Source organism: Hyperolius riggenbachi, chromosome 8, assembly GCF_040937935.1.
Source record: "Hyperolius riggenbachi isolate aHypRig1 chromosome 8, aHypRig1.pri, whole genome shotgun sequence".
NCBI classification, from domain to species: domain Eukaryota; kingdom Metazoa; phylum Chordata; class Amphibia; order Anura; family Hyperoliidae; genus Hyperolius; species Hyperolius riggenbachi.
Genome location: NC_090653.1, coordinates 12151656 through 12173003, shown reverse-complemented (window position 1 = coordinate 12173003; position 21348 = coordinate 12151656). Strand labels below are relative to the sequence as shown.

At 42.9% G+C, this 21348-nt stretch overlaps 1 protein-coding gene across 6 annotated transcripts in view; it reads left to right on the top strand.

Moving 5' to 3' along the window:
* Positions 1-21348, top strand: part of PCDH11X (protocadherin 11 X-linked) — a 1835932-nt gene that overhangs the window by 1434362 nt on the left and 380222 nt on the right. The window lies entirely within an intron of this gene.

The following is a 21348-nucleotide window of genomic DNA, read 5'->3' as shown; positions in this document are numbered from 1 at the left end:
CCCTGAAAAGGTAGATGAGAAGACCAACCTTCACCATTTTGGTTGTATCTGCCGACCAAGGCCACACTGTGGGTCGAATCACACCAACAAGACCTACACAATGCCACCAGATGAGGCTAATGTGCAGGTTGTGAGTTGTGACCTCTCAGTGAATTTTTGTAGGGTTCTATATCTCACTGAACGTCGTTTGAGCTGGCAGCTTACAAAAGAACAAGATCGTCTTTTACCGGGTACAACTAGTAATGGTCATGTCAAGGAGAACTCATGGAGAAGCATGTGACCAGTTTGGTCATGTGATATATAAGCAAGTCTCTGATTTGCTAGTCATGGTCACGTGTTAAAGCAGGATGCAATCGCAGCAAATCAGAGCTTTGCAAATCTATCAGCTCAGGATTCAGAAGAATCCACCAATCCCAATTGGGTCCGCTCTACTGTGCAGGGGCGAGCCGCCTGCAGTAGAGCAGACCGATGGTGCTTGTCTATTCCAGCCGGAGCCTAAGTGGTAAGCTGCTATCGTGCCTGTGTGACACTCGTCACAGGCTTGTTATGATTCTAAAGATTTTGGGGATCCCAGTGCAGGAAGTGGGCTGAATGGGAGGACAAGGTATGCCTATTTACCGTCAGTCAGAGTCTGTAGCTCTCTATAGTATAGCTTGACGGAGAGGGGACCAGGAGATCCAGAGACTGAAAAAATATAAAAAGAACAACCAAGAGCCAATGGTACAGACTGCAAGTGCCCCAAACAATTAATATGCAGGGTAATGGGGTATTTACTCTTTTTGGGTTGCCACTATGTTGCGACCACAGATTCTTTCTGCCCCCGCTCAGAATCGGGCTGAAACCCCAATGGCCATGCTCCTGGGTACAGAAGGTTGGCACTAAGCTAAAAACACACCCTCCTTCCAGAGCTGTAAATCTTTAATATAAGGGGCAGTGTGCAAGGTGCCCAATGGGAAATAAAATAATATAAAACTGTTAAAAACGAGACGTAACAGAAAGATTACTTGATCTTACTCTTATTCAGATGAATCTACCAAACTCATAGGCGCTCTTTTTGTCATTGACCTGAACTCGCAAAACGTGTTGTCCTATCTATACATTGTGTGCGATAAACATAGCAGTGCTATAAGTTAAAGTGGATCCGAGGTAAACTTGTACTCATTGCATAATTGTGCCCCTTTCTATAGGGCATTCCTCAAGCCAAATACTTTTTTTGTTTTTGTTTTAATACCCTAATTTCCCAAAAACTAAACAAGACTCGCCCACAGCTCCTCCAGCACTTAGACATTCTGAGCTACATCTAGCAAGTGCTCATGGGAGCTCAGTCTGGGAAGGAGGAGGTTTTCCTGAAGGAGGAGGCATTACCAACCAGAGAGTTCAGAGGCAAGGGGGCGGAGAGGGAAGGAGAGGGGAGTGGAATTTTCACAGGCTGATGGGTGGAGATGCAGAGCAGCTTGCCTGTGTGTAATGATGACAAGCAGAATATGGCCGCTCTCATTGTATCACAGGAAGAAATGATCATATACTGTTGAAGCGGTTTGCCACTAGATTTGCTGTGTAAACTAGCTAAACTTTAGATAAGCTATATAGACAAGTTACTTGTTATAGTTAGTTTTTCATCTCAGATCTGCTTTAAAGAGACTCCGTAACAAAAATTGCATCCTGTTTTTTATCATCCTACAAGTTCCAAAAGCTATTCTAATGTGTTCTGGCTTACTGCAGCACTTTATACTATCACTGTCTCTGTAATAAATCAATGTATCTTTCCCCTGTCAGACTTGTCAGCCTGTGTCTGGAAGGCTGCCAAGTTCTTCAGTGTTGTGGTTCTGCTATGAACTCCCCCTTCCAGGCCCCTCTATGCACACTGCCTGTGTATTTATTTAGATTAGGGCAGCTTCTCTCTTCTCTCTTATCTTTTACAAGCTGGATAAATTGTCCTCTGAGCTGGCTGGGCTTTCACATACTGAGGAAATTTAGACAAGGGCAAAGCTGTTTGCAGGAATAAAAGAGCAGCCTGAAACTTCAGTGCATGAGAGATGCAGGGGGAAAGAAACACACAAATGATCTCTTGAGATTCAAAAGGAAGGGTGTATACAGCCTGCTTGTGTATGGATGTATTTTCTATGTGTGGACATACTGTACATCAACCTACTTCCTGTTTTGGTGGCCATTTTGTTTGTTTATAAACAAACTTTTTTAAACTGTTTTTAACCACTTTTAATGCGGCGGGGAGCGGCGAAATTGTGACAGAGGGTAATAAGAGATGTCCCCTAACGCACTGGTATGTTTACTTTTGTGCGATTTTAGCAATACAGATTCTCTTTAAGCACTCTCTCTTTTCAATGTACTAAATGTCGGTGACTGTAAAATACTCCATTTTAGTGACTCTTTATAGTCCACCAAATGCCATTGACTCTTTCGATGTCAAACGATGGTGACTGTATATACTGGCAATCTCCCTACAAACCATCGTACCTGACTTGTGTTCAACACGTCTCAAATCATGAGACAAAATGATTGGTCTGACAAACCTTTTTACAGATTAGTGTAGATGAAACTTCTATATAACGGGAGTATCCTCTGTATATTATGCTGGGTACACACGATACGTTTTTACGCTCAATTTTACATCCAATTGTTTTTTCCCTTCGATTCCCTTATCTTCTGCTCGTTTTTCTTATCTTTTACTTCTATGAGAAATCAACCCAAAAAAAGATCAGAAGGAATATTGGACGTCGGAAATTATCTATCGAACCCAGCTATCGAGCGGAAAAACGTATGGTGTGTACCCAGAATTAGATATGTTGAACAGGCAGTTAACGTATAGACGTAAAAGGACATTAAGAGGCCACAATAGTGTAGTGTGTTAGGGTGTAACAAATGAACATACTGTATTTGGTAAGTACATAATAATGACAAACAAGGGTCAGCACTCTAAAGGCAGGTGGGGAGATTAGAGGCACTTGGCTATTACAGAGACATATCATAGTTACTCCGATTTTTGCCTGATGAAGCAGGATATCCTCTGTGAAATGTGTTGCATTGTGGAGTATTTAAAGGACAAATGTAGCTAGAGGGAAATGGAGGCTGCCATTTTTTATTTCTTTTTAAGCATTACCAGTTGCCTGGCAGTCCTGCTGATCCTCTACCTCTTATACTTTTATCCATAGACCCCTGAACAAGCATATGCAGATCAGATATTTCTGATATTAATGTCGGATCTGACAAGATTAGCTGCCTGCTTGTTTCTGGTTTTATTCAAACACCACTGCAGCCAAATAGGTCAGCAGGGCTGCCAGGCAACTGGAATTGTTTAACAGGAAATAAATATGGCAGCCTCCATAGTCTTCTCACTTCAGTTCAGTGATGATTGTAATCTTGTGTAAATGTTCGCATTTACGCTTATTCGTAATTATGATTTGTCAATTCAATTGATTTCAAATAGTGATTCGTAATTTAGCCTAAAATGTTGCGTAATTTCCTGCCTACTTTGGCAGTGAATAGCAAAGTCACCATACAAGTTAGTGACACCAAAATTGCTACACATGTTGCTACATTGCGTCATAGTGGGTATAAGTCAAAAAAATAATTGTCCAAAAAGACCTTGTGGTTTTTGAGAAAATCTATTTTATAAAAGCGAAGCAAAAATGTTTAAAGAAAAAAATAAGTTTAAAAAAAACAATTTTCTTTGTATATTTAAAATCAATTTTCTCAAAAACTACAAGGTCTTTTTGAAAAAAATCTTTTTTTTTTTAACTTGTACCCATTATTTTCCTTAACATATGTTGCAATTTTGGTAGCAATAGCGTATATGGGGGCTTTGCTATTAACCACTAAAGTTGGCACAAAATTTCGCGAAATTGTGTGGAAATTATGCAAAATGACGCAAAATTGTGAAATACTACTATTACATGCGAAATTACGATTTTTCCTGAAATGTGAATTTTGATGCGAAATTTCGGCCCACCATTGCTTCAGTTGTCCTTTAAATAAAGAGAATTGTTGACCATAATCTACAGGTTCGTGTCTACTCATTGGGAAGGTAAGTCCATCACTACCTCCCTTTCCAAACAGCTTTTGGTTCATTTTATTCTTGTACATACATATTCTCTGTACATACTACCAGTGTTTCGGGCTCTTTCACACTAGAGGCAGTGGTAGAAAAGGCTAAAACCCTGCCTTTTGCTGTCAGCGTTTTGGTGCGTTTTGGAGGCGTTTTAACGCCAATACATGATTATCAATGAAATGAAATACGCCGCGGTCAGCCCTAGAAAAGCGCCGGGGAGCTTCAAAACGCAGCGCTCAAAAATGCGGCGTTAAAGAGAACCAGAGACGAAGCACCCTCATGTATTTTATTACATTTATCAGTGGGAACATGACAGTAAACACCTACCCTGCTTTTAGTTTCATTCTTATCTGCTTAAGTAGTCTATTAGCAGCTGTGATAACAATCCCCGACTGGCTCAGTCTAGGTTTGACCTGGAATCATTATAGCTGAGTCACTCTTCTGTGAGTCTTTTCAAGCCCAAGCCTGCCCCCTCCTGGCTCAGATTTCCTGCTTTGCATACTGAGAGCTGTGATGATATGGGAGGGGCTGCTGCTGCTGAGAGAGAAGCTCTGAAACAGACAAGTGTGGCTGCAATATGATCTGTGTGCTCTGTGTGCACTCTCTCTGCATAGATAATGATGATGACTGCAGTTTCATTCCTATGAGAGACACTTCCTACAGGCAGCTGCACATCATACCAAAATTAAAGCACACAGATGAAAGGCTGCAGCAGCCTTTCTCATATAGCCTAAATAGCAGCCTAGTCTCATATAGCCTAGACAGCACATCCAGAACAACTCATAACCCGGAAGCAGAAGGGATATGAGCCGGCGGCCATATTTGATTTTTCCTGGAGCAATAATGGATAAAAAAACACTAAAAAAGGCACACCAGAGCGGCGAAATTATCAGGTAGAGCATTTATTCTTTATAAGCTATCGACTGATATGTTTATTTTGTGTGAAACGTTCATCTCTGGTTCCCTTTAAGTGTGAAAGGTGAAATTTTACCATGGAAAACGCCAACTATAGCCATGGCGGTAAAATGCCGAAAAAGGCCTCTAGTGTGAAAGAGCCCTTAGGCAGTTGACGTAGAACTATAGGATGAAAAAAGTTCTATAAATATCAAAGGCATCAATTTGCCAAAAGTTCTTCGTCAAGCTTTCTTGTCCATTTCACTTCTCATTTTCTTCGGCTGGTATTTATATTTTTTAGTTGTCCTCTGTCATGATTGGCTGGTGACCCTCAAACTGTCGCCACGGGTGATGTTAAGGCCTCGGTATAGCCAACCCTGTACACATCAGCTGCCTGACGATCACTGGAGCCCGGCATCCTGTCACAGCCGGTTGTAAACACCATTATTCCCGGCCTCTTCCTGGCTCCTCACCTGATAAATCAATCACTGCCGTCCAGAAGGAATAATGAAAATTTATGGAGGGGATTAGCTAAGCAATATTCCATCATTAATACCTTTCACAGGATTCAATCTGCAACATGAACCATACCGTTATAATAAATACCATCGCTTTACACAAATGACTCCGCGGCTGCCAAACGCAATAATATGGCCGCGCGGTGGTTAAGATAAAGGACGGTATTAATCAGCGTGTCTTGTTAATCTTGCGTGAGGGTTTTTCTGTGTTTTTCGAGGCGGTCACAATGCATTACATGTGTCACGGTTTAATGATCCGGCCCTATATAAGTAATTCAATTTCCAGAGGTGGATTGCTGCTGCTAAAGGCCTGTCTGCCCGTAAGCCGGCGCTGTCTGAGCCGTTACTTACAGCGGACCCGTCAAGGTTATGGCATACGTCCCAAATGTCAGTCGTTACAAGAGGCAGTCCCGATTTTCACAGGAAATACTTATTTCACTCTAAGGTACGGGTCTGTAGAAATAAATAATGATTCAAATTATGTATTTATATAGCACATCACATCTTCTGCAGCACTTTACAGAGTACATAGTCATGTCACTGACTGTCCTCAGAGGAGCTCACAATCTAACCCTACCATAGTGTATTGTCCTACCATATTATTATTATGTATTTATATAGCACTGACATCTTCTGCAGCACATTACAGAGTACATAGTCATGTCACTGACTGTCCTCAGAGGAGCTCACACTCTAATCCTACCATAGTCATAGTGTAATGTCCTACCATATTATTATTATGTATTTATATAGCACTGACATCTCCTGCAGCACATTACAGAGTACATAGTCATGTCACTGACTGTCCTCAGAGGAGCTCATACTCTAATCCTACCATAGTCATAGTCTAATGTCCTACCATATTATTATTATTATGTAATTATATAGCACTGACATCTTCTGCAGCACATTACAGAGTACATAGTCATGCCACTGACTGTCCTCAGAGGAGCTCACAATCTAATCCTACCATAGTCATAGTCTAATGTCCTACCATATTATTATTATGTATTTATATAGCACTGACATCTTCTGCAGCACATTACAGAGTGCATAGTCATGTCACTGACTGTCCTCAGGAGCTCACAATCTAATCCTACCATAGTCATAGTCTAATATCCTACCATATTATTATTATTATGTATTTATATAGCACTGACATCTTCTGCAGCACATTACAGGGTACATAGTCATGTCACTGGCTGTCCTCCTACCATAGTCATAGTCTAATGTCCTACCATATTATTATTATGTAATTATATAGCACTGACATCTTCTGCAGCACATTACAGAGTACATAGTCATGCCACTGGCTGTCCTCAGAGGAGCTCACACTCTAATCCTACCATAGTCATAGTCTAATGTCCTACCATATTATTATTATGTATTTATATAGCACTGACATCTCCTGCAGCACATTACAGAGTACATAGTCATGTCACTGACTGTCCTCAGAGGTGCTCACAATCTAATCCTACCATAGTCCTAGTCTAATGTCCTACCATATTATTATTATGTATTTATATAGCACTGACATCTTCTGCAGCACATTACAGAGTACATAGTCATGTCACTGACTGTCCTCAGAGGAGCTCACACTCTAATCCTACCATAGTCATAGTCTAATGTCCTACCATATTACTATTATGTATTTATATAGCACTGACATCATCTACCATGCTAAAATTATTACTATTATTACTATTATAATTATTTTCATGACACTTTTAAAATTACAAAGGACAACTGTAGCAAGAGGTATGTGGAAGCTTACTTATTTATTTCCTTTTAAACAATAACAGTTACCTAGCAGTACTGCTGATCTATTTGGCTGCAGTAGTGTCTGAATCACATACCTGAAACAAGCATGCAGCTAATCTGGTCACATTTCAGTCAGAGCTCCTAATCTGCATGCTTGTTCAGGGGCTATGGCTAAAAGTATTAGAGGCAGAGGATCAGCAGAACAGCCAGGCAACTAGTATTGCTTAAAAGAAAATAAATATGGCAGCCTCCATATCTCTCTCACTTCAGCTGTCCTTTAATGAAGCTATACGACATAAAGCAAGAAAAATATGAATCTATGACCACATTTAAAACATGGAAATCTGCACCCCCCCCCCCCCCCCTCCAAACCATCCCTGAACCAATTACCGGTATATGTACAACTCCTATGAGTAGATCTACTGTGGTCTGCCTTAAAGCTCAAGCTCAACCTCAAAAAATCTAATTTTTCCTAATAAAAGTTGTTAATTTAATTTACCACTTTAATTTCATTGTCGCCATATGGCATCGACACTTCCTGGTATATATTCTATTTAATGGCGAGTTGCTTTAATGACTGACGCATCATCAAAACCTCTTCCTGACATAAAATAAAATTTAAAAAATCAGGATAGCAATTTTGAGGAGCTGCTGCTACATTTCTGAAATCTGTCTTGGCTCCTAATGAATTCGTCTGCTTTTGACGATCTCATCCCCACTCCCTCTCTCTCTCTCTCTCTCTCGCTCTATTTTTACGTTCGGTCTTTTTAGCTCTATATCTGAGCACTAATAATTAATACAGTCAGTTCAAAAACCATTAATCTTTCTTGCGGCAGTAAGGCTGTGATTGATCTGCTACCTTTAATCTAATTAGCTTACACGGAGGTTGGAGAATATAATGGCTGAATACTGTACTGCTCTTTGAAGAAATGTCAACCTTTTTTGATGACCCGCTGAGTGTGTTGTCATGTATCCCACACATAAGAAACAGCTGTATAGTCATTAACTGGGTATTTGATTTAAAAGGTTGAGGAATCTGCAAACATCAAAGCCAGGGGAGGTTGTAGCGTCTCCATTAGAAGCAGGTAACCGTTCAGGAGAGTGATTCATGATGGCACTATTGGCAGACTTTGAAAGGTTTCGGGGACATCTTGGTGGTGTCAAAATATTGTGCCAGCAAGTAAGAAGGCCGCGTCGGGACGATGATGGTGGGAAGGGTACGGGTTGTGGAGGGAACTCTTGGAGGCAATACGGTTTCTCGGTTAGCGAAGTGTATTTTTCACATTTTGTGCTGTATTAATCACTGGGTACGGTTGTAATTGGATTTACAAATTAGAATGGTTAGGTGGCTATCCAAGTCATACATTAACCTTAGCCATGATGTATAACACGTGTATAATGAAATGCCTGAGGTGAGGAAGAGAAGTGTTTGTCATTTTTTACAACAGAAATCCATATACAGGACTTCTCTCAGGCTTTTCCCCACCTGTGAAAGTCCTGTCTGATAGCCCTTAAAGGAATACTTAAGTGAAAAAAAATCACTCGCCTTCCCAGACTGTCGACGGATGTCGCCGAACCCGTAAGTAGCTGCCGGCGGGGACAGGACGATCGGAGCGGGGCTGCGAGGGCACCATACAGCTTCAGGGGGCTGAGGGATGCCCCGGGTAAGTTAAGATCATTTTTTTTTCAAGTATTCCTTTAAAGAGAACGAAAATACATAATAGATTTATAAATACCGTGGGCTTCCTCCAGGCCCATCTGCATGGATTGCTCCCACGCCGCCATCCTCCCCCGCCTCTATCGCCGGTACTGGGTCCTGTCACTTCCGCCGGATGTATGCATTCGCAGGGACTCCCTCCGTCTCGCTGGCGCCTACTTTACGCATGTGCAATACAGAGGGAGCGCGCTGCGCTTGCATCGACTGGACTGACTGGCCGAAGTGACGGGACCCGGTATCGGCAATAGAGGCAGCTGAGGACGGCGGCGTGGGAGCAATCCATGCTGATGGGGCTGGAGGAAGCCCCAGGTATGTATAAATCTAGTATGTGTTTCATCTCTGGTTCTCTTTAAAGGAATACTGTAGGGGGGTAGGGGGAAAATGAGCTGAACTTACCCGGGGCTTCTAATGGTCCCCCGCAGACATCCTGTGCCCGCGCAGCCGTTCACCGATGCTCCGGCCCCGCCTCCGGTTCACTTCTTGAATTTCTGACTTTAAAGTCAGAAAACCACTCCGCCTGCATTGCCGTGTCCTCGCTTCCCCTGATGTCACCAGGAGCGTACTGCGCAGATACAGACCATACTGTGCCTGCGTAGTACGCTCCTGGTGCCATCAGCGGGATCGAGGACACGGCAACGTAGGCGGAGTGGTTTTCTGACTTTAAAGTCAAAAATTCCAGAAGTGAACTGGAGGCGGGGCCAGAGCATTGGGGAGTGGCTGCGCGGGCACAGGATGTCTGTGGGGGACCATTAGAAGCCCCGGGTAACTTCAACTCATTTTCCCCCGACCACCCTACAGTATCCCTTTAAGGTGGGCCTGAACTCTTGCACAGGACAGAGGGAAAACAGAGAGAAATGTACCCTGTATGTATGCAGAGAGTTTAGCCTGTCCAATTCTCCATCTGTGACAGATCACAACTGTAATTTGATCTCTCAGCTGTGTCGGTTGGCTCCCTCTGCTGAACAGCTAATTTGTAAACACATGGTGTTAACCCTCTGTCTCCCTTCATGAAAGTAAGAAGTAGACAGGCTGCAGATTTGTTGCAGGATTTGTATCCACTGTAACAAATGTTTTATTTTCTTTTAAGGATATTATGATGTTGCTTATCTTTTAAAGCAGAGAGGAAGCTCTGAGTTCAGGTCCGCTTTAAAGGGAACCCGAGGTAAGAGGCATATGGAGGCTGCCATGTTTGTTTCCGTTTGAATAGTGCACATTGCCTGGCTGTCCTGCTGATCCTCTGACTCAAATTCATTAAAGAGGAACTCCAGTGAAAATAATGTAATAAACAATAGTGCTTCATTTTTACAATAATTATGTATAAATGATTTAGTCAGTGTTTGCCCATTGTAAAATCTTTCCTCTCCCTGATTTACATTCTAACATTTATCACATGGTGACATTTATACTGCTGGCAGGTGATGTCACTGGAAGGAGATGCTGATTGCTTTTTTGGCAGCTGTAAACAGCTGTTATTTGCCACAATGCAACAAGGCTCCCGCAGTGTGATGTCAGTACCATGGTCCTGACATCACACTGTGGGAGGGGTTTCACCACAATATCAGTCATACAGCGCCCCCTGGTGATCCGTTTGTGAAAAGGAATAGATTTCTCATGTAAAAAGGGGGTATCAGCTACTGATTGGGAGGAAGTTCAATTCTTGGTTACGGTTTCTCTTTAAGCCATTATTAAGCATAGACCCGTAACATGTGTGCAGATCAGATCTCTATAACTGATTGGAGAAGATTCGCTGCATGCTTGTTTCAGGTGTGTGATTGATGCTAGCTACACACCATACAATTTTCTGGCAGATTTACCTGCCAGATCGATCATTTTCAATACGTCCAATCTGAATTTCGATCAATTTTCAGATTATTTTTTGATCGTTTATTCGATCATTTTTTATAGAACTGAACGGAAATCGATCAAAACAAATTATGGAAAAAAAGATCGGAAAATCTAAATATTGCTCAAAATTCAAATCGGACATGTTGGAATTAATCGACCTAGCAGGTAAATCTGCCAAAAAATTGTGCACTGTGTACCTAGCAATAGACCCTACTGACCAGAAAGATCAGCAGGGCTGCCAGGCAACTGGCATTGTTTAGAAGGAAATTAACATGGAAGCTTCCATATCTCTCACAGGAGATCAGGATAGTCAGTGAATTAGCTGCAATTTCCATTGTGTTTTCCACCTCCATTGCGCAATGCGTTAAAGCGCTACTAACAATGGGGGGAAGGGAAGAGTGGGATTGAGAGGCAGGCTTGAAAGTCATAAAACGATTGCGTGACAGATGTTCATTGATGTGTATTCATGTCATCACTTAGAACTGACATGATACCACCACTGCACATGTCTTCCATCACTGCGCCGGTCTCATGAATGTTTTAAGAGACATAACCCGAAGGTAGGAGCGAGAAACGCGGGAGCCGCTCGTAGCCTTGCCTAATCTCTTCCTGTGATTAACTGTCATATTTGTTAGCAGTAATGCGCAGACTACTATGGATGAGTAAACAGAATTGGCGCGGTAGCTGGCGGGACCGGAGGCCTGACGACTTCCCCTCTGCGGCACCCACTATAGGTACATTAAAACGGGGAATAGATCTAATTTATGAACGCCGGCGTTCTGCTCCGATGACCGCGGCTGATAACGTCGGCGGGATGGAGATTCCGAACGCCGTGGAAGTTTATCATCCTCATGCAGATGCGTCGGAATGAAGCAATTTCTTATCTCGGCCCGTTTTTCGTGTCGAGGAATGACAGGTGTCAGGTGGATGAATACCTTTTGTCGTACGCCCTCAGATTTGATTTGCCTGACGGCCTCTTGTCGCGGGGAATATGGCGGCCTTCTCGGCGCGTGGGGCCATCGCTGGACTCTCATTCTCTTTATTAGGTCACCAAACACGCAGCAGAAAGGTCACTTGCCATTTAGGTGTTTATTGGCTTGATGACTGTTCAGTGTAACCTTTACAGGACTTGAATTATTGCCGACCGTTTGAAGAATCCTGGACAGGCAATCGGTTTTCCTAGAGAACGCACCATTCATGGATATTAAAGAAAGACTCCGGAATGTGCCTTAGAAAAATATCCGTTATTATATCCGTAATCCTGTTCACTCTTCTCTAATAATATATAATGAAATACATTTAGTGGTTGGCTCTCTCGAAGGGGCGTAGCAATAGGGGGTGCAGAGGTAGCGACCGCATCGGGGCCCTTGGGCCAGAGGGGCCCCGAAGGGCCCTCCCTCAACTGCAGTATTATCTCTCTATTGATCCTTTGCTCATAATAATCACTTCTATAGATACATTGGATAGTGGTAATCATTAACAAACTGCACCCCATCCCCTTCTTGCACCGCTGACACTGTAGTTTCCATTGGCAGGTTTTGGTGCACTATCACTTGTTATGTATAGAGTGCTTGGGGGCCCAATGTAAAACTTGCATCGGGGCCCACAGCTCCTTAGCTGCGCCACTGCTCTCTCACCTTGCAGCGCTGGGTCCCTGGATCAAATCACAGCCAGGGCACTATCTGCAAGGAGTTTGTATGTTCTCCCTGTGTCTGCGTGGGTTTCCTCTGGACACTCCGTTTTCCTCCCACATCCCAAAAACATACAGATAAGTTAACTGGCTTCCCCCTAAATTACATCTAGATTACAATATATCCACTACACAATACATACACAGACATATGACTGTAGCAAGAATGAGATTGTGAGCTCCTCTGAGGGACAGTTAGTGACAAGAGATTATACTGTGTACAACGCTGTGGAAGATGTTGGCACTATATAAATACATAATAATAATAATAATAATCTAATAATGTTGAGTACCAAGGAGCCAATGCCATAGACTATGACAGGCGTTCTTTAGATTCTAGTGTTGTATAAAACAATAGTAACCAGATTCTGTGGTGTGTGTATTATATCTGATAACACTATTGTCCTTGTGCCCATAAATGTTTTCCTAGTCCCATTTAGCCCCCAGTAGTGCAACTTTCTTGTATTTGTATGCATATTGATAACTTAAATGGTTCGAACTAGAGACTAGTACTGAGTGTGGTAGGGACGTTAGACTATGACTATGTACTCTGTAATGTGCTTCAGAAGATGTCAGTGCTATATAAATACATAATAATAATAATAATAATAATAGGTAGGACATTAGACTATGACTATGGTAGGATTAGAGTGTGAGCTCCTCCGAGGACAGTCAGTGACATGACTATGTACACTGTAATGTGCTGCAGGAGATGTCAGTGCTATATAATCTATATATATAAAATCGGATGTATGTATGTATGTGTGTGTGTGTGTGTGTGTATGTGTGTGTGTGTGTGTGTATGTGCCGCGATCACGCAAAAACGGCTTGACCGATTTGAACGAAACTTGGTATGCAGATGCCTTACTACCTGGGATGATATGTTCTGGGGGTCTCGCGCCCCCCCTGCACACCTGGGCGGAGCTACAAACAGCAAATCAGATTTCACCCATTCATGTCAATGGAAAAAATGGAAAAGGCTGCCATTCTCACAGTAATCAAGCCAGAGTCCCCACACTTGGCACAGGTGGTCACTTGGTGACCGAGGTTACAAATCCAGAAAAAGTGGGCGGAGCATAAAACAGCCAATTAAATTTCAGCCATTCATTTTAAATGGGAAAATCTAAACTGCAGCCATTCTTACACTCGCAGGGTTTTCAAACTTGGCACACTTGGTCACTGGGTGACTGGGATTAATATTCAGGAAAGTGGGTGGAGCCTACAACAGCCAATCAAAATTCACCTATTGATTTTCAAGGGGAATATTTAAATTGCTGCCATTCTTACACTGTTAATGGCAGAGGCTTCAAACTTGCTACAGTCAGTCTTTGGGTGACTGGGGTCCAAATTCTCTAAAGGGGCGGGGTCACAAACAGCCAATCAGATTTCCTTGGTGGATAAACTGCTTCTATTCACACATATTTGATGCCGGGGACCTAAAAGCTCACAAACTTGGTCATTGAGTGACTGTGTGTCCAGGTTACAAAAAGTGGGTGGAGCCTACAACAGCCAAACAAAATTCACCTATTTATTTTCAAGTGGAATATTTAAATTGCTGCCATTCTTACACTGTTAATGGCAGAGGCTTCAAACTTGCTACAGTCAGTCTTTGGGTGACTGGGGTCCAAATTCACTAAAGGGGCGGGGTCAAAAACAGCCAATCAGATTTCCTTGGTGGATAAACTGCTTCTATTTACACATTTTTGATGCCAGGAACGTAAAAGCTCACAAACTTGGTCATTGAGTGTCCAGGTTACAAAAAATGGGCGGAGCCAAAAACAGCTTTTACTGGGAAAATATAAACTGCAGCCATTCTTACACCGTTATTGGCAGGGTTCTCAAACTTTGCACAGTTGGGCACTGGGTGAATGAGATTAAGGTTTTGGAAGGTAGGTGGAGCCTACAACAGCCAATAAAAATTCACCTTTCGATTTTCAAAGGGAATATTTAAGCTGCTACCATTCTTATACTGTTAATAGCAGATGCCTCAAACCTGGTACAGTTGGTCACTAGGGTTCAAATTCAGTAAGGGGGCGGAGCCACAAACAGCCAATCAGATTTGTTTATTTTTCAATAGGAATTGATACCATGGACCCCAAAGCTGATAAACTTGATAATTGAGTGACTGTATGTCAAGGTTAGAAAAAGTGGGCGGCGCCACCAACTTAATTGTTTACATGGCAGGGTTCCCAAACTTGGCATAGGTGGTCACACTTGGCACAGGTGGTCACTTGGTGACCGAGGTTACAAATCCAGAAAAAGTGGGCGGAGCATAAAACAGCCAATTAAATTTCAGCCATTCATTTTAAATGGGAAAATCTAAACTGCAGCCATTCTTACACTCGCAGGGTTTTCAAACTTGGCACAATTGGCCACTAGGTGACTGGGATTAATATTCAGAAATGTGGGTGGAGCCTAAAACAGCCAATCAAAATTCACCTATTGATTTTCAAGGGGAATATTTACATTGCTACCATTCTTACACTGTTAATGGCAGAGGCCTCAAACCTGATACAGTCAGCTATTGGGTGACTGGGGTCCAAATTCACTAAAGGGGGTGGAGCCACAAACAGCCAATCAGATTTTTTACATTGATTTCAGCCATTCTGTTATTGGCAGGGTTCTCAAATTTGACACAGTTGGCCACTGGGTGACTGGGACTAATATTCAGGAAAGTGGGTGGAGCCTACAGCAGCCAATGAAAATTCACCTTTTGATTTTCAAGGTGAATATTTATATTCCTGCCATTCATACACTCTTAATGGCAGAGGCCTCAATTCTGGTACAGTCAGTCACTGGGAGACTGGGGTTTAAATTCTGAAAAGGGAGCGGGCCAAAAACAGCCAATCAGATTTGTTTCATTTCAATGGTAAAATGCAACTAATTGATGCCAAAGACCCCACAGCTCATAAACTTGGTCATTGAGTGACTGTATGTCAAGATTAGAAATAGTGGGCAGAGCCAAAAACAACTAACTTTTTACATGGGAAAGTATACATTGCAGCTATTCTTACACTGTTAATGGCAGGGTTCTCAAACTTGACACAGTTGGTCACTGGGGGACTAGGATTAATATTCAGAAAGTAGGTGGAGTCTACAAGAGCCAATCAAAATTCACCTATTGATTTTCAAGGGGAATATTGAAAGTGCTGTAATTCTTACACTGTTGATGGCAGAGGCCTCAAACCTGCTACAGTCGGTCATCAAGTGACTGGGGTTCAAATTCACTAAAGGGCCGGAGCCACAAACAGCCAATCAGATTTGCTTTTCTGGATAAACTGCTTCCATTCACACAATTTTGATGCCAGGAACCCAAAAGCTCACAAACTTGGTCATTGAGTAGTGACTGTGTGTCAAAGTTACAAAAAGTGGGCAGAGCTAAACACAAATTTCACTGGGAAAATGTAGACTGCAGTCCTTTTTACACTGTTTATGGCAGGGTTCCCAAATTTTGCCCAGATGGTCACTGGGTGACTGAGATTAATATTCACAGAAGTGGGTGGAGCCTATAATAGCCAATCAAAATTCACCTGTTGATTTTCAAGGGGAATATTTAAATTGCTGCCATTTTTACACTGGTAACAGCAGATGCCTCAAACCTGCTACAGTTGGTCATTGAGTGACTGGGGTTCAAATGCTGGAGAGGGGCGCAGCCACAAACAGCCAATCTGATTAGTTTAATTTCTATGGGAATATACAAATTATTGATGCTAAAGACCCCAAAGATCACAAACTTGGTCATTGAGTGTTTGTGCGTTAGGGTTAGAAAAAGTGGGCAGAACCAACACCAGTCAAATACATACCCGGGCAACGCTGGGTCATCAGTGGGTGGAGACAAATACAAATTTCACTGGGAAAATATAAACTGCAGCTATTCTTACACTATTAATGGCAAGGTTCTTAAACTTTACACAGTTGGTCGCTGGGTGACTGGGATTAATATTCAGAAAAGTGGGTGGAGCCTACAAAAGTGAATAAAGCTTCACCTATTGCTTTTCAAGGGAATATTTAAATGCTACTATTCTTGCACTGTTAATGGCACAGGCCTCAAACCTGGTACAGTTGGTCATTGGGTGACTGGGGTTCAAATTCAGAAAAGGGGGTGGAGCCACAAACAGCCCATCAGATTTTTTCATTTCAATGCAAATGATTGATGCCAAAGACCACAAAGCTCACAAACTTGGTCATTGAGTAATTGTGTGTTAGGGTTAGAAAAAGTAGGCGGAGCCAACACCAGCCAAATACATACCCGGGCAACGCCGGGCAATCAGCTAGTACATAATAATAATATGGTAGGACATTAGACTATGACTATGGTAGGATTAGATTGTGAGCTCCTCTGAGGACAGTCAGTGACATGACTATGTACTCTCTAATGTGCTGCAGAGGATGTCAGTGCTATATAAATACATAATAATAATATGGTAGGACATTCGACTATGATTATGGTAGGATTAGAGTGTGAGCTCCTCTGAGGACAGTCAGTGACATGACTATGTACTCTGTAAAGTGCTGCAGAAGATGTCAGTGCTATATTAATACATAATAATAATATGGTAGGACATTAGACTATGACTATGGTAGGATTAGATTGTGAGCTCCTCTGAGGACAGTCAGTGACATGACTATGTACTCTGTAATGTGCTGCAGAAGATGTCAGTGCTATATAAATACATAATAATAATATGGTAGGACATTAGACTATGACTATGGTAGGATTAGATTGTGAGCTCCTCTGAGGACAGTCAGTGACATGACTATGTACTCTCTAATGTGCTGCAGAGGATGTCAGTGCTATATAAATACATAATAATAATATGGTAGGACATTCGACTATGATTATGGTAGGATTAGAGTGTGAGCTCCTCTGAGGACAGTCAGTGACATGACTATGTACTCTGTAAAGTGCTGCAGAAGATGTCAGTGCTATATTAATACATAATAATAATATGGTAGGACATTAGACTATGACTATGGTAGGGATTAGATAGTGAGCTCCTCTGATGACAGTCAGTGACATTACTATGTACTCTGTAACGTGCTGCAGAAGATGTCAGTACTATATACATAATAATATGGTAGGACATTAGACTATGTCTATGGTAGGATTAGATTGTGAGCTCCTCTGAGGACAGTCAGTGACATGACTATGTACTCTGTAAAGTGCTGCAGAAGATGTCAGTGCTATATAAATACATAACAAATATATGGTAGGGTATTAGACTATGTCTATGGTAGGAAGTGTGTGTAGTGCTTACGAGTAATAATGAGTGCCTAAGCACTCAAATTCATGATTTAAATAACAAGGCGTTATTTACCCATAAGTCTGGCATATATCTGTGCTCCAAATAGATTGCACACGTCCAGGGCTGGGCCGAGGCATAGGCTGGAGAGGCTCCAGCCTCAGGGCGCAGTGTAGGAGGGGGTGCAGAATTCACTCAGCTGTCATTCCCCTATTGTGTTTGAAGCAGAAAGAAATAAGAAAAGGGGATACATAGCAGTGACTGCAAGCCAGATAACTAGATCTTAAGGTGTTGGGGAGGTTGGGGGCCCTGGGGCGCCTCAGTCTACTAGCAATCAGTGTGTGACAGCTGGGGAGGCAGGGATGGAGGGGCGCACTTTGGTGTCTCAGCCTTGGGTGCTGGAGGATCTTGTCCCGGCTCTGCACACGTCCTATTGGAAGCGTGGCAAGTCTCACTAGGCGCACTTCCTCCTTCCGGCTTGAAAGAGGAAGTGCTCGTAGTGAGACTTGCCACGCTTCCAATAGGACGCATGCAAGCTATTTGGAGCGCAGATATACATCGGCCTTATGGGTAAATAACCCCTTGTTTCCCCGCCGCACACTTGAGCCAATTAAGCTCATGAGCCCATCGCTAATTGTGAGCTCCTTGGAGGACAGTCAGGGACACAAATGTGTCATGACATGCAGATTAGCTGCATGCTTGTTTCAGGTGTTATTCAGACACTTCTGCAGCCAAATAAAACTGTAGGGCTGCCAGGCAACTGGTAATTAAATATGACAGCCTCCATATCCCTCTCACTTCAGGTGTACTTCAAATAAACATCTAGTCGCCTGTTTGTACATGGGGACAGAAGGGAGAGGGGAAAATGTGATCTCAATCGCGGGCAAGTTGGACGAACGGTGGTGGTACTCCTAATATTTAGTTCTATCCTTTTTTTTTGTAGTTGGTCTCGGGTAAATTGTAAATTATCCTTCCGTTTGCTTTGTATGCAGAGTAAGCTGACATGCCTTAGCTATGTATGGGATTATTTTATTTCCGCTCAGATAACTGGTCGATATGCAGCTGGAGAGTTAGCAGGAAGCTGTGAATAGACCGCAGTGCCCTGTTTACTGAATCCGCCATATCGGTCCCCTCTGCGACGCCCACGATATAGACCGGCGGCCGTGTTCGTAACTGCGCCCTGCGCTGATTGTAAGAGCGATCAGCCTCAGAGAAAGCCTTCCCGGCAGGAGATCCGATGACAGCGGCGTTGTGCTGACTCAGGCCGCGATCGATGAGCTCCTTATTTTCTTTTCTTGTAGTATTTTTAATTAGCTGCGAGAACGCTGGCTGCGATAATTAGATCTGGCGTTTTTAAAGCCTCGCTCGTCTGCTTTCTTCACGCAGGCGGGTTCTTTGGCAGAGCTCGATAGTCTTGATTGAGGCAGTTACTTATTTATTAATCGGAGAGAGAGGACGGATATTAAATAATGAAACAAGCCTGATGCTGCAGATCTGTAAAGAATACCTGTGCTGGCAGCGAACTCGCAGACCAAATCCACTCAATCGCTTTTACATTATTACCACCGTTCCTGCCAAAAAGGAACTCCCCCCACAATCATTACCCCGCTCTCAAACTCACCTATTGAGTTTTCAACTTCAGATGGCCACCCCCCCTCCTTTAAAAAAAAATGGAACGTCTACTCCTTATACAAGAGCGGCATTTCCCCTTCTGTAAGCAATTGCAATAAGAGCCTTGTTTTAATTGACAACTGAAAAGAGAGAGAGATGTGGAGGCTGCTATGTTTATTTCCTTTTAAACAATGCACATTGCCTGGCAAATCTGCTGATTTTTACGGGTCAGGGTGCTATCTCCATGGAGTTTCTCATACTGATAACTTAAAGGGACTCAAAGCTGAACAAAGTAAAAAGATGTGTACATTCTGGCGCTTCCTGTAGCCCCATCAGCTCAGATCGCTCCTACGCCGCCGTCCTCCGCTGCCCGCAGCTTCAGTACCGGGTCCCGTCACTGACGTCAGTAGGAGCCAGTCTACGCAAGAGAAGTGCGCCCTCTACGTGTCTCTCGAGCAGCTTGACTTCTCTTACGTTAGACTGGCTCCGGCTGATCTAAGTGACGGGACCCGGTACCGAAGCTGCGGGCAGCGGGGGATGGCGGCGTGGGAGCGATCTGAGCCGATGGGGCTGGAGGAAGCTCCAGGCATGTATACATCTTTTTACTTTGTTCAGCTCTGGTACACTTTAATTGGTCCCCCCTCATAACCTACATTAGGTTATGCTTATTGTATAGATTGATTTGTTGTCACCTCTAAAGGACAGTTAGTAGCATCACTATGAACCCTGAAATGCGCTATAAAAATATATAATTAAAATAAAAATGGCAAGGCTAAGTTGTGACCCTCCCAAGCTTGCGCTATATGCAGGAACTCTGGATGGTAGTAAATATCGGGCAGATCATAGTCAGACACCCAACTGGTTGGTGTGTATGGTCAATGAATGTCAGTTAATTCCAGGAACTTGGAAAAGAACAGACCGAGAACACCAAGAGCTCCAATTTATTGTGGTATTTAAAACAAATGGATATTAGATCTAGTTAATTCCTACTTACAAAACTGGGTTGCTTAGGGGCAACCACAGCAATGAGGGGGTGGAGTATTCCATCTCCAATCGGATCTGAGAGTTACGGTAAGCCTCACCACTGCCTCTCCATTTTAAGCAGTTTTTCATTGTTTTATATTGTTGGGAGCCTCCAACCTCTTCCCAATACAGAGCAAGTGTTCTCCACCAGGAACTATCGAGGAGAGGAGGAGGAGAGCAGGACTTAGGCCTAGTGCACACCAGAGCGTTTCCGCTGCGGTTTGCGATCTGCTTGCGGGTGCGGATCCGCTAGGGTAATGTATTTCAATGGGCTGGTGCACACCAGAGCGGGAGGCGTTTTGCAGAAACGCATACTCCCGGGCTGCTGCAGATTTTGGATTGCGGATGCGTTTCTGCCTCAATGTTAAGTATAGGAAAACCGCAAACCGCTCTGAAAAACGGCACTTCAGAGCGGTTTGCCAGGCGTTTTTTGTTACAGTAGCTGTTCAGTAACAGCTTTACTGTAACAATACATGAAATCTACTATACCAAAACCGCTACACAAAACCGCAAAACGCTAGCTGAAACGCTGCAGAAAAATAAGAAAAAGCGTTTCAAAATCTGCTAGCATTTTGCGGATCTGCTAGCGTTTTTTGCTGTGCACCAGGCCTTAGAGGATACAACTAACAGGAAGGAATTTACAATCCAGAACATGCAAATGAGGGCAAAGTTCTAGGTGACTCATCAGGTGACTCCTCCCCAGGCGTGAGGACCCACCCACGGTTGCCGTGACTCGTGAGCGATTTGTCACAGAAATGGAGCTTTCTATATATTTTTCGCTTAAGATTTTCTTTACAGTACAGCGTCCACTTTAAACCTCTGCTCTTGCCCGCTCCAATATAAAATCCTCGTATCGACGGCTAAGAATTTATAATCAAACGGATGATGAATCATTTATAAAAAGCAACCCCTTAGAGATTATAAAATGAACAATTCAATTAAATCTTTAAGGACTTGCTACGCCGTTGATTTCACAGAAG